Source organism: Notamacropus eugenii, chromosome 4, assembly GCF_028372415.1.
Source record: "Notamacropus eugenii isolate mMacEug1 chromosome 4, mMacEug1.pri_v2, whole genome shotgun sequence".
NCBI lineage: Eukaryota > Metazoa > Chordata > Mammalia > Diprotodontia > Macropodidae > Notamacropus > Notamacropus eugenii.
The window spans coordinates 386,394,046-386,407,879 of record NC_092875.1 but is presented as its reverse complement, the minus strand read 5'-3'; the positions used below and the strand labels follow the sequence as shown (position 1 = coordinate 386,407,879).

General features: G+C 38.4%; 1 pseudogene; it reads right to left on the bottom strand.

Moving 5' to 3' along the window:
• Positions 1 to 1,214: 1,214 nt before the first annotated feature.
• LOC140502628 (trifunctional purine biosynthetic protein adenosine-3-like) lies at positions 1,215 to 5,907 on the bottom strand (annotated as a pseudogene).
• Positions 5,908 to 13,834: the final 7,927 nt, after the last annotated feature.

The window sequence follows — 13,834 nt, the reverse complement described above, 5'->3', positions numbered from 1 at the left end:
GTTATTCTCATCAGAGAATTCTTTTTTCATACTTTTAAAATCATTGGCCAGTTTTTTCCTCTACTTCCTTCTTCAGCTGTTCCAGGAGAGCTCTTTGTGCATGAGAGCATTTCATAGTCCCTTTTGAAGCTTCAGATGGGAGTACAATCTCAGTACTGACCTCTTTGGTAATCGTGTTTTGGTCCTTGTCCCTATAGAAAGATTCTATGATCTTTTCCCTCCTCCTTTTCTTCTTGCTCATGATGTTGAGACTTTGTGTGTTGTGGCCTCTGGTTCTTTCAGTTAGAAGTTGGAGAATCTGTTGTTGAGTTGCCGGTGTGGGAAATCTAAGGGCAGGTGCCTTTGTTTATACTTGTGTTTTGTGTTTCCAGGCTTAGCCCTGGGGCTAGCTTGTCAAGTGTGGAGGAAGGCTGGTCTGGTAAAGAGAGATCTCCTCAGCTGAGCTAGAGCAAAGGTAGACTCAGCTCATACCTGGGTCCTAGGGGGTGACCTGGGTCACCCCTTCTTGGTCTCCTCTCCTCGTGGTTAGCCTCTGCCACCATAAGGAATCCCCCTTAGCTATTTTCCTAGTCTTAGGTATTACGAGATTGTTTGTCCCCTCAGCTGTTCCCACTGATCCAGGATTTTTCTGGGGAAATATTTTATGGTTCTTTTGAGGTCACAAATGGGAAGGGAAGAAAGCTTTTACCAATCACTCAACCCTTTTGGCTCCTGGAAAATCAAGTAGGTGACTTACAGATGTTTAATGTGTGTGGTGAAAGTCTCAGGAGCAGCTGCAGCTAATACATGGGGCTCAGCAGCTGTCACTAACTCTGCTCTGCTGGTCTCTTGCCCAGGGATGCCACTCTGCCTTTCTGCTGTGCTACTGCTGCCTGCGGCCACCCTGGGGATCTCTCACCTGGTCACGCTGCTGCAGGACATGCTGCGCTGTGTGCTATGGGTTTACCCTGGAAGATCCTGTGTATTGCTGTCCTACCAGAAAGCCATGATGAAAAAAAGAGTCTGGACAATATCATCCAAGAAATCATCAAGGAAAACTGCCCAGAAGTGCTAAACCCAAAGGGCAAGATCCTGTGGATCTTCTAGGGTGTCCTGGCCTCTGAATCTGCCACAGTCTGCCTCCTATTTGATTCTGCACCTCCAAAACTTGGTCCCCTTCTGTTTTTAGAAGTAATTGAAGGAGTTCGTCTTAGAACTTAGGTGAGTAGTTGCTCTCACTCCGGTATTGTGGCTCCGCCCCTCTCAACCAGACCTTTCTGTACTACCATGACAGTTCCAATTCCACAACTGAATGGCTTGGATATTTTCTCTTCTGAAAAGCATCCCTCATGCTGAAGTCACGAGCATATTGTAGGGATCTTACAACTTTGAGCATTCCTAAATGCACACCAAATACCTCTGGAAGAAGACTAGGGATAATGTAAAGTAGTCCTCTAGTAATGTGAGTAAAGGGCTTAACATGGCATGAATGAAGAATAGGTAACAATGTTTGGCTATAGACTTTTGTACATAAGCAAAGCTTCGCTATTCTTCTTAGACTGTAGCTTCAAGGATGCATGACCTTGGCAATTCCTAGTTTCTGGCTGTTAGATAATAACTCCCAGAGTAGCTCCAAGAATCCTGGATAGTATCTCCTAGAATCATAGAGACAGACAGTCCTATTGAGACTCCACATTGAGATATGAGGTGACATAATGTGATAATATGTTTGTTTTACACGACTATATTATTAAAGTTAACCTGTGAACTTAAGGTTGGCAAGACGCCTTCTTTGTCTGTTGCCTTAGAAAGCAAATGGTCACTGGTCAGTAAGTTGGAAATTCATTGGGGATTGGCAGTGTAGTGCTATGTGTGCCTTAGTCTGCCCTCATTAAGGTTTCTGGGGAATATGTATTTGTCTCAACTTACCCCACTGAGGTTTAGGAGATTTTGTAGAAGTTGTGGCTCCTGACACATTCTTTCCTACCCCTGCAAGAAGAGTGATCAGGGAATGCTGTAGGAATTGGTGTTCCCATTATCAGTAAAACCTTTGAGAAGACTAGACTAGAATAACATAACATTATTAACCCCACTGAAGCTTTCTTCCTGTCCTTCTTTTCTGCCTTTATCAACAGTGAACATGTTAGATGCTGGAGTCCAAAAATTCCAGTGTGTCCTGTGTATTATTTGTGAAACAATCTTGTTTGTATTTAAAAATATTTCCTCTAGAGTTTTATTACCACATCCATCAGGTACTAAAACGGAAAACTGGAGGGAAGAATTTTCTACAGTCTCCTTAAAAGTCTGAATCCGTTACTTTGAACCCCAGATGAAGCTATTCCAATGATAACATCCCCTTCAGTGATTATGTCCGTTGAGGAAACTTTTAATCCCATTTCATAGAACTTACAGCAAATCTAGTAAGTTCATATTCTCTGCAAGGATACAAGCCAGGAATTTTAGCTGTCTCACCTCCCAAGAGTGTAGCCAGCTTTTTACATGCTTTTGCTGTACAATCAATGAGAGTTTCTTCTGCGCTGAAATCAAGTTTTCCACAGTTAAAATAATCATGGAAGAATAGAGGGTCTGCTTAATGAGTCAAATTGTATCCTTCACATACATTGCAACCAAATTTTGACCAGAAGTATCATGAATATTGAATTGTTCAGTAATCTTTGATTTGATTCTAACTCCATCTGCTCCAGATGACAAAAAAGGATCTTTGTAACCAAAGTGCATTCAAGTCAAAGAGAACAGCAAATACTCCAAGGTCTATATTACCTCACACTCAGGAGGTTTCTTTGGCTAAAGACTTAACTTTCTTTAACCAATTCATTGCTAGCTGCAATATCCACCCGACATTCCTTTGAAATCAGACTTCAGGACTGTTTTAGAAAAGAGAAAGCTTGATAAACAATATCTTGTTTTTAAATTGTTCCTACGAGAGCTATGAGCCAAGATGGCGATGAAAAGGGCAACACTCACTTGAGCTTTCCCCAAAACCCCTCCGGATACCTTTAAATAATGCCATAAAATAATTCTGGGAGCAGCAGAACTCATGAAAGGACAGAGTGAAATAATTTTCCAGTGAAATACAACTTAGAAGATCACCAGAAAAGGTCTATTACAAATGAGTGAGAGTGGAGCACAGTCCAGGGCAGACCACTCTAGCACAAACTCAGACGCAGCAAACCAGCTCACAAATGGTAAACGGGGCAAACATCTACTTACAAGGAGATTACAGGGGTCCTTTTGCTAGCACTGAAGCAACATTCTGTTGTTTACGCATACTATGCTCTGACTCACAGTCCTGGTTGACATTCCCGGGACAAAGAGAAGCACTAGCCATGCTTCAGCATCATCAGTGGAGCAGGGACCCTCCTCACAGTTCCAGAAAAGAAAAAGTGCTTGTGATAGCTCACAGGCCAGAGCACAGGCCAGGATAGTTGCAAACAGACCTTTACTTATATGATACCACCATGGAAGAAATGAAAATTTACCAGTTCCTTGAAGTATCTTTGAAAACAGATATCTCGAGCTTCAGAGGTTGTGTAACACACTATAATATTTCATAGATTTTGTATGAGAATCCATGTATATGAATCAGAGAGAGGAATGTCCTGGGTGAAAGGTAAAGGTAAAGGTAAAATGGAGTAAATTACTTCAAGTAAAAGAGCCAGAAAAAAGTTTTTGCAGTGGAAGGGACGAGAGGGGAACTGAGGGGGGAGTGAGTGAACCCAACTCTCATCAGAATCGGTTCAAAGAGGGTATAAAATTCACACTCAATTGGGTATAGAAATCTATCTTACTCTACAGGAAAGTAGGAGGGGAAGGGGATAAAATAAGAGGTGGGGGGAGTGGGGGTGATAGAAGAGAAGGCAGATTAGGGAAGGGGATAGTCAGAAGCAAAATACATTGGAGGAAGGACAAACTGAAAAGAGAGAACAGAATAAACATGGTCGGGGTTGGAAATAGAAGGGAGGGCGAAGCAGCTATAATTACTGTAAAAATAAATTTTGAAAAAAAGGTTCTCTGATATGGGCCTCATTTTTCAAAACAGATTCTAATTTATAAAAATAAAAGCAGTTCTCCAGTTCATAAATGATCGAAAAGTAAGATGTGTTCAAATGAGGCAATCAAATATATAGCTGCATGAAAAAGTACTCTAACTCACTACTTACTGGAGAAATTCAAATTTGAAAAATTCTGAGGTACTACCTCATACCTGCTTATAGTACAAAAAAGGAAAATGACAAATATTGGAGGGAATGTGTGGAAAACGAGACATTAATGCACTGTTGGTGGAGTTGAGTTCTGATTCAACTATTTTGTAGAACAATTTGATGGTCTTTTCCAAAGGGCTTTAAACCCATGCATATCATTTGATCTAGCAAAACCACTACTAGGTATGTATCCCAAACGACATCAAAAACAAAAAGGAAATGCATCTATACTGACAAAAATAATTATTGAAGCTCTTTTCTTGTGAGAAAGAATTGGAAAATGAAGAGATATCCATCAAATGGAAAATGGATATACAAACGGTGGTATATGATTATGATGAAATCCTATTATGCTATAAGAAATGATAAGAAGGATGCTCTCAGAAAAACCTGGAAAGACTTACAGGAGCTGATGCAAAGTGAAATGTACTGTGTACAAAGTAGCAGCAACATTATAAGATAATCAGCTGCAAAAGACTTGGTTGTTCTCAACAGTACAATAATTCAGGACAATTTTGAAGGAATTATGATGGAAAATGCTATCCATGTCCAGAGCAAGAACTGATGTTTCTGGATACAGATTGAAGCATACTATTTTATCTACTTCTCTTGAATGTTTTTACCTATGTTTTCTCTAACAACACAACTAATATGGAAATATTTTGCATACCTAAACATGTAAAATCTATGTTGAAATGTGTGCCTTTTCAATGAGAGGGGAAGGGATGGAAGAAGGGAGATAACTTGGAACTTGAAGTTTTACAAATGCATATTAATTGTTTCTACATGTAAGTGGGCAAAATAAAACACTAAATGATTTTTTTTTCAAAAATGTACTGCTTTTTCAGATTTTATGACAATTGTATCTTTATTGACTCCTACAAGAGTTGGCATTGCATCTTTCAGGATGGCTGTTATGTTAAGGACTCTGACATCATTAGTCACTACTCTATTCTCTTTCAGGACTGTTCTGCCTTGGAACATCGCCAGGCCTAAAGTTTTAGCTTCAGGAATTCGTGTTATCTCTCTGCCTTTGCTGTAATTTGATAGATAGCATTTACTTGGTATGACAACAGTTACAGCAGCACTATCTTCATGTCAGACTGGCAGAAAATTAGAAATCCAATCATCTAAAATTGATTGAATTACTACATAAAAATCACTTTTAAGAAATAGAAAAATATGATATATGGAAATATTATTAATATTAGTAATACTATTCTTTAAAATTATCATTATTAAGATATTTGGAGGAAAGGTTGAAACAGAATTGCGTATGATGCGGTAATTCTAAAACACAAAATATGCAAGAAAAGATTAAAAGGAGAAATTATCTCAAAAGCTGGGTATGAAAATGTAATGGTAATTTAAATGAAACACCTTTCATATTCATTAATAGGCCCATGTAACCTGCTAGGATCAAGTGGAAGACTGAGTTACATCAGTTTGAGACACATGGAGCCTGTGGTGGGAGGAGTTTGCTGAATGAGTGGGAAAGAAAGAGGCAGAGCTGGAGCAGAGCTGAGAGGAAGTTAGCCTTGATAGCAGTCAGAGGTAGGAAGGATGGAGGCTCCTGGGTAGTATGAGTGATTTTGTAAGTGTTTATGATTTTGTTTAAGAGAGCCTGCTTGTGATTTGTTTAATTGACCTGGTTTGTGGAAAGCCTGGCAGGGGAAACGCTTGGGGATGGTTCTGTTCTCTGCATTGTCGTTATATATAGATTTTTGCTACTGTGATGGGTTTGGCTTTCTGATATCTATATAAATGTTTTGATTCTGCCTTCTCTGTGGAGAGTATCTTGTATTTCACGATTCAGAATTTCACAGGGATAATCATGGCTTCTGTAGGCACTGTGAATATCATATTGGTGCTACACAAAGGAAGAACTAATATAAAGGAAGCAGGTGGGAGTAGAGTGCTGACAATATTGGAAACTTATTTACATATTGCTTAAAGAGGACATAACATATATCTGAAGGAGTTTTGAAGTCTTTGGGATTTCTAGGGAAGGGAGAAAAGAGGGGTTTGGGGTGGAGTAGAGACTTTTAGAAGGGCATATTGATGAAGACGTTGAGAGTAAGGTAAAGAGTAAAGGGAGGGAATTTTAGAGAGGATGAAAAAACAAGGAATAAGGGGGTAAGGGTAAAAGATAAGATAAAAAAGACAGGCTGACAAGAGAGGACAAGAATGAAAATAGTGAGTAAATATAAGATGGAGAGAAATTCACAAATAGCAATTATAGCTTAGAATTGGAATATGAAATGTATTGGAGAATAACTGAGCAAGTTGTGACATGATTGCAATGAAATACTGTTGCGCTATAAGAAATTATGAGGGGCAGAGCCATGATGATGGAGGGAGAGTAGCCACTCACCTAAGCTCATAGACAAACTCCTTCAGACACCTCTACAAAGAGAATCTAGCTGGATTTTGGAGTGACACTATGCAACAGGAGACAGACTGTGACAGATTCATAGCCTAGGACACACTGGAAGGTCTATGGGAGGATCTTGCGCGAGGCTGGATGAACACACAGCACACAGTGCACAGTTTGTACCAGCTTATTCCCACTCCAACAGGGCTGAGCAATAAGCCATGTGTGCTCTGAGGCAGCAGTCACACTGCGGAATCTTTGGTATATCAGCCCAGGAGAGGAGTCTAGTAGAACTGAGTGAGAGTAATGGAGTCCCAGATATCTGTAGCTGCTGCTCTTGAGACCATCAGCCTGCAGATTAAATGTCTGTAAGTCACTTACTTGAAATTCTGGGAGCCAAAATAGTGGAGAGACCAGTAAATGCTCTCTCTGCCTCCCCTTGTCAATCTTGAAAGACCCATAAAATATTTTCCCAGAAAAATCTTTGAACAGTGGGTTCAGCAGAAGAAGAAAGCAGTCTCTTAGCTCATGAAGCTAGGAAAATTACTAAGGAGGGTCCCCCTTGCTGGGACTGAAGGGTACCAGTGTACGACTGGAACTCTCCCAGACAGCCCTGCCTCAGCACAATGCCAGGAGATCTAGAGTTGCAGGGAGGTGAATCCCAGCAACCGCCAACACCAGGATCCCAAGCATGCCAGGAAAAATGGGAAAACACTAGGGCAGATGGGATCACCAACTTCTAGATTTCCCTATGCTGTTAGCTCAGCAGAGGAGACCTGCTGTAGACACACAACCCCTGCCCTACACTTAACACAGTTAGCTCCAAGGCAACTCCTGAGAAACCCAGAAAGACTTCACCTGACCTCTGCTTTCTCAGAGCAGCCAGCTCAGCACCAGCTGCAGCATTTTATGTTCTAGTTGAAAGAAACAGAGGCAACAACACAAGAAGCCTGAAGTTAAAGGCACAAGAACTGTGGGACAGAACCCTCTTGTGCCCTAGAAGCAGAGATCTACTTTATAAGTCAGGAAAAGGGTGATCATCATCATCATCATGAATAAGAAGAAAAGCAGAAAAGAAAATACCATAGAATCTTTCTATGGGGAAAAGGAGCAAAACACAAATACCAAAGAGGTCTGCATTGAGACTGCACTATCATCTGAAACTTCAGAAGGGAAAATGAACTGGTCACAAGCACAAAGAGCACTCTTGGAAGAGGTGAAGAAAGACTTTAAAAGCCAAATTAGAGAAATAGAAGAAAAACTGGCCAATGATTTCAAAAATATGAAAAGTGGATTCAGTAAAGGCATCAACTCCTTAAAAAGGAAAATCGGGAAGATGGAAGAGTAGAAAGATGCATAAATGATAGCTCTTCCCCATAGCTCATAAAATGCTTCCACAAATGAATCTCAACATATTCTAGAGGAGCAGAAGCTACAGAACGACAGAGTGAAAGAGATTTCTAGCCCAAGGTAACCTGGAAGACCGACAGCAAAGGGAAATGGAGTGGAGGACTGCCCAGCCCTGGCCGTGTGGCACTTGGAATAACAGGACTGGAGCAAGCCTCAGAGGCAGAATCCTCAGCAGCAGTGGAGGTTCTCAGATTCCTCAACACGCAAGTGTCAAAGAAAGCAAAAAAGGTTAATCAAGAGGGCTTTTTCAAAGGGTGAGAAGGGAGCAGGGTCCTACCCTAGCCCTGGCCCCAGACAGCGATAACTGCAGTGGTAGTGGCAGCAGCTGCAGCATCCATTTGTGGAGTTCTCAGCCTCAAGTCCCTGGAGGAATTGAGATGATCATCTGAATCTCAGCCCTTAATAGCAGCCCTGCCCTTTGCCTGGGCACCCTGGGGGAATTGAGCAGCTGATCTGAAACTCAGTCCTGAACATGGTCCTAGGACGTGGCAGAGCTAGAGCCAGTTGTGGAGAGGGAATTCTACTACTTCCAGATTCTGGGCAGAAATGATTTTGGTTGCTCTCAGACTAGTGCGCAGGCCACAATCTGTACCACCTTGGAGGAACTGAGAACTTTCAGGTCCCTACAGTGCGCCCATCTCTTGACAAAGGATTGAAAAGTCTAGTAACTGTCTGGAAAAAGGCCTAAAAAAGGGAAAAAATAATACAACTATAAAAGGTTATTTTCTTGCTGAACAGGTATTTCCTTATATTCTTTCCAATAAGGAAGAAAAACGCATAACATCAGAGGAAGTCAAGGCTTTTGCATCCAGTTTCTCCAAAATAAATATGCAATGGCTTCAGGCCATGGAAGTTTGAAAAGGGAGTCAACAGTCTGCTAAAGGAGACCCAAAAAATGCTAAAGAAAATAATACCTTTTAAAATAGGTTAACTCAATTGGCAAAAGAGGTCCAAAAATGCAATGAGGAGAAGAATGTTGTAAAAAGCAGAATTAACCAAATGGAAAAGGAGATTCAAAAGTTCACTGAAGAAAACAGTTCTTTAAAATTGAGAATGAAGAAGTTTGTAGTTAATGACTTTATGAGAAACTGAGAAATGAAAAAACAAAACAAAAGAATGAAAAAATGGAAGATAATGGGAAACATCTCATTGGAAAAACAACTGAACTAGAAAATAGATCCAGGAAATACAATTTTAAAACTGTGGAACTACCTGAAAGCCATCATCAAAAACAATGCCTAGACATCATCTTTGATGAATCTATCTAGGAAAACTGCCCTGAAATACTAGAATCAAAAGGCAAAACAAATATTGAAAGAATCAACCAATTACCTACTGAAAGAGACCCCAAAAGAGGATCTCCTAGGAATATTGCAGTAAAATTTCAGAGTTCCCAGGTGAATGAGAAAATATTGCAACCAGCTAGAAGGAAACAATTCAACAACTGTGGAAATACAATCAGGGTAACACAGGAACTGTCTGCTTCTTCCTTAAGGGATCAAAGGGCTTAGATTAAGATATTCCAGAAGTCAAAGGACTTAGATTTAAAACCAAGAATTACCTCTCCAGCAAAACTGAGTAAAGATTTCAGGGGAAAAAACAGTCATTCAATGATATAGAGGACTTTCAAGCGTTCTTGATGAAAAAACCAAAACTGAACAGAAAATTTGACTTTCGGACACAAGCATCAAGAGAAGCATAACATTTTTCTCAGTATTTGAGTAGTTGGAGGGATTGCACACACACACACACACACACACACACACACACACACACACACACACACCTAGAAAGGCACAGGCTGAGTTGAATAAAGACGGGATGACATCTAAAAACAAAAAAATTAAGGGGTGAGAGAGGAATATATTAGAAGGAGAAAGAGAGAAACGAAATGGGACAAATTGTTTCTCATAAAAGAGGCAAGAAAAAACTTTTTCAAGTAAAGGAAGGACGTGAGATAGAAAAAGTGAAGCACATTCTCTTCACACTTGGCTTAAGGAGGGAAGGACATGCTCACTCAATTCTTTTGAAAATCTGTCTTGCACTACAGAAAAGTAGGGGAGAAAGGGGCAAGTGGTGTGGGGGGGGATAATACAAGGGAGGGCAAGTGGGAAGAGGGAGTAATGAGAAGTAAACACACTTGGGTTGAGACAAGGCCAAATGAGAGAATAGAATAAATGGGGAACAGGATAGGATGGAGGGAAATGTAGTTGGTCTTGCAAAACATGACTACTATGGAAGTCTTTTACAAACCTACACATATATAGCCTATAATGAACTGCTTGCCTTCTCAGTGGGTATGGGTGGGGAAGGAGGAAGGGAGATAAATTGGAATTCAAAGTATTACAAACAAATGTTGAGAATTATTTTTGCATTCAACTGGGAAATAAGAGATACAAGCAATAAGGTTTAGAAATCTATCTTGCCCTCCAAGAAAAGAGAGAAGATTGAAATAAAGGAAGGGTGGGGTTTGATAGGGAGCATATATTGAGGGAAGGGTTAATCAGAATGCATAGCTTTATGGGGTGTGGGGAGGTGTGGGGAGAAAATTTGGAACTCAAAATTTTGTGGAAATGAATGTCAATAACTAAAAATAAAAAAAATATGATAAAAATAGTCAATATAATTACAGAGTGTTTAAAATTAAAAAAAAAGAAAAATTGGAAAAAGGGAAAAGGAAGCACAAAAATAAACTTCTGAAAAAGAATAATTGGACAGATGGAAAAGGATATTCAAAAGTTAACTGAAGAAAACAATTTGGTAAAAATTAAATTAGGTAAGTGGATGCTAACAAATCTATGAGATATCAAGAATCAGTCAAATTGAATATATACAAAATAGAAAGATAGAAGAAAACGTAAAAGATCTAACTGGACAAAACAAACAAACAAACAACTGACCTGGAAAAGAGATGCAATTGAGAAAAATCTAAGAATTTTTGGTCTACCAGAAAGCCATGATTAAAAAAAGAACCTGGACAATATCTTCCAAGATATCACCAAGGAAAACTGCCCAGAAATTCTAGGTCCAGAGAGAAAATAGTCCTCGAAAGAATCTGCCATTTATTTCCTGAAAGGGATCCCAAACTAAAAACACCAAGGAATATTTTTGCCAAATTCCTGAACTATCAAGTGAAGGAGAAAATAGTAAAGTCATCCAGAAAGAAACTGTTCAAAGATCTAAGAGTTAGAGTCAGAATCACATAGGACCTTGCTACTTCCATACTGAAAGATCAAAGTAACTGGAATACAATATTCCTTAAAGCCAAGGAGCTGAGACTACAGTCAAGGATCAATTATCCAGCAAAGTTGAATATAATATTTCAGGCAAGGAGATGAACATTCTGTGAAATAATTGATTTCCAGATCTTCTTGACGAAAATGCCAGAATTCAATAGATAATTCAATCTTCAAACATCAATCTCAAGAGAGGAATGAAAAGGTAAACAGGGGGGATCTCCTTGTTATTTAATATGGGCATACTCTTTACATCCATATAAGGGAAGATGATACTTGATAATTTTGAGAATTTTGTAATTATCCTCACATATAAAGAGGATACGCATGTACCATATTTTGATGTTTACTCTCATCTGGTTTGCTTCAAGGAGGGAACAATTAACTTAATTAAGTATATAAATCTAATTGGTCTCCATAGGAAGTGGGAGGAGAAGGGGGAAACCAAAAGAGGGGAGGCTAAAAGGGAGGAATGAAGTAGGAAGGGTAAAGGGGAGTAAAAAGAAGGAGTGTTGAAGGAAGTAAGGGAATTGCAAGGGAGGTGGTGGTCAATAATTAAAACTATTGTGGAGGGGAAGAGAAAAGGGAGAAATAAAAGCACAAAATGGAGGAAAGAGGAAGGAAGGAAAAACACAGTAATAGCAACCGTGAATGTGAATGGGATAAACTTTTCCATAAAAGGGATAGGGATAGCAGAATTGATTAAAAGCCATAATACTCCAATACATTGCTTACAAGAAACACATTTCAAAAGGGAGGATAAACACAGGATTAAGGTTAAAGGTTGAGGTAGAATACATTGTGATTCATCTGATGTAAAAAAGCAGGAGTAGGAAACTTAATCTCAGACAAAGCAAAAGCAGAATTTGATCTAATCTAAAGAGATAAGGAAGGAAATTACATCCTGTTAAAAGGCACCTAAAATAATAAAGCAAGATCATTTCTCAAGATATATATTCCAAGTGGTATAGCATTCAAATTCTTAGAGGGAACTTTGAGGGAGTTACCAGAAGAAATAGAGAGCAAAACTATACTAGTGGGGGACCTCAATGTCCCCCTCTCAGAACTTGATAAATCTAACCTTAAAATAAACAAGAAAAAAGTTAAAAAGTTGAATAAAACTCTGGATAAATTAGATATGATAGATCTCCCGAGTAAATTGAATGGGGATAGAAAGGGATGTACATTTTTCTCAGTGATAAGAGTTGGTTTTATGAAAATACCTATAAAACTGATAAGCCTTTGGTCAATTTCATTTAAAAAAAGAAAGAAGAAAACCAAATCATAAATATCAAAGATGAAGAGGGTGAACTCACCTCCAAGGATGAGGCAATTAAAACAATAATTAGAAATGATTTTACCCAACTCTTTGTCAATAAATTTGACAATTTACTGACATAGATGATTATTTAAAAAAAAAATTAATTGCCCAGATTAACAGAAAAGGATGTTGAATACTTAAATGACCTCATCTCAGAAAAAGAAATTGAACAAGACATGAACGAACTCCTTAGGAAAAAATCTCTGAGGTTGAAAAGATTTACAAGTGAATTCTATGAAACATTTAAAGAACAGTTAGTTCTAAAACTATGTAGACTATTTGGGAAAATTGTAGAAGAAGGAGTCCTCCCAAATCCCTTTTATGATACAAATGTGGTTTTGTTACCTAAATCACGACGATCAAAAACAGGGAAAGAAAATTATAGACCAATTTCTCTAATAAACACAAATGCAAAAATTTTAAACAAGATTGTAGCAAAAAGAACATAGCAACTTATAACAAGAACAATATCTTAAAATCAAGTAGCATTTATACGAAGAATGCAGGGTTGGTTCAATATTAGGAAAACTGTTTTCATTACTGATCTTATCAACAATGAAACTAACAGAAATCACATCATTATCTTCGTAGATGCAGGAAAAGCTTTTGACAAAATCCAATACCCATTCCTATGAAAATGCTCGAGAGCATAGGAGTAAATGGAACTTTCTATAAAACAATAACCAGTATCTACATAAAACCTTCAACAAGGATTATATGCAATGGGGATAAGCTACATGCATTTCCAATAAGATCAGGTGAGAAACAAGTATCTCCATTAGCACCACTATTATCCAATATGGCACTACAAATGCTAGCTGAAGCAATAAGAGAAGAAAAAGAAATAGAAGAAATTAGAAATGCAAAAATTAATCTAAGTTATCATTCTTTGCAGATGGTATACATATAAAATCTAAGAGAATTAAGCAAAAAAAAAAAAAAAACTACTTGAAATAGTTAACAACTTTGGCAAAGTTCCAGATTACAAAAGAAACCCGCACAAACCTTCTGCATTTCAATATATTACCGACAAAGTTCAACAGCATGAGATAGAAATATAAATCCCATTTAAAGCTACAGTAGACACTATAAAATATTTGGTAGTCTGCCTGTCAAAACAAACCCAGGGACTATATGAACAAAATTATCTAACACTTTTCACACAAATAAATTCATATTTAAGTAAGTGGAAATACATCAGATCCTTATGGGTAGTCAAGCCAATATAATAAAAAAGACAGTTCTAACTAAATTAATTTATTTCTTCTTTGGCACACCAAACTATCAGATA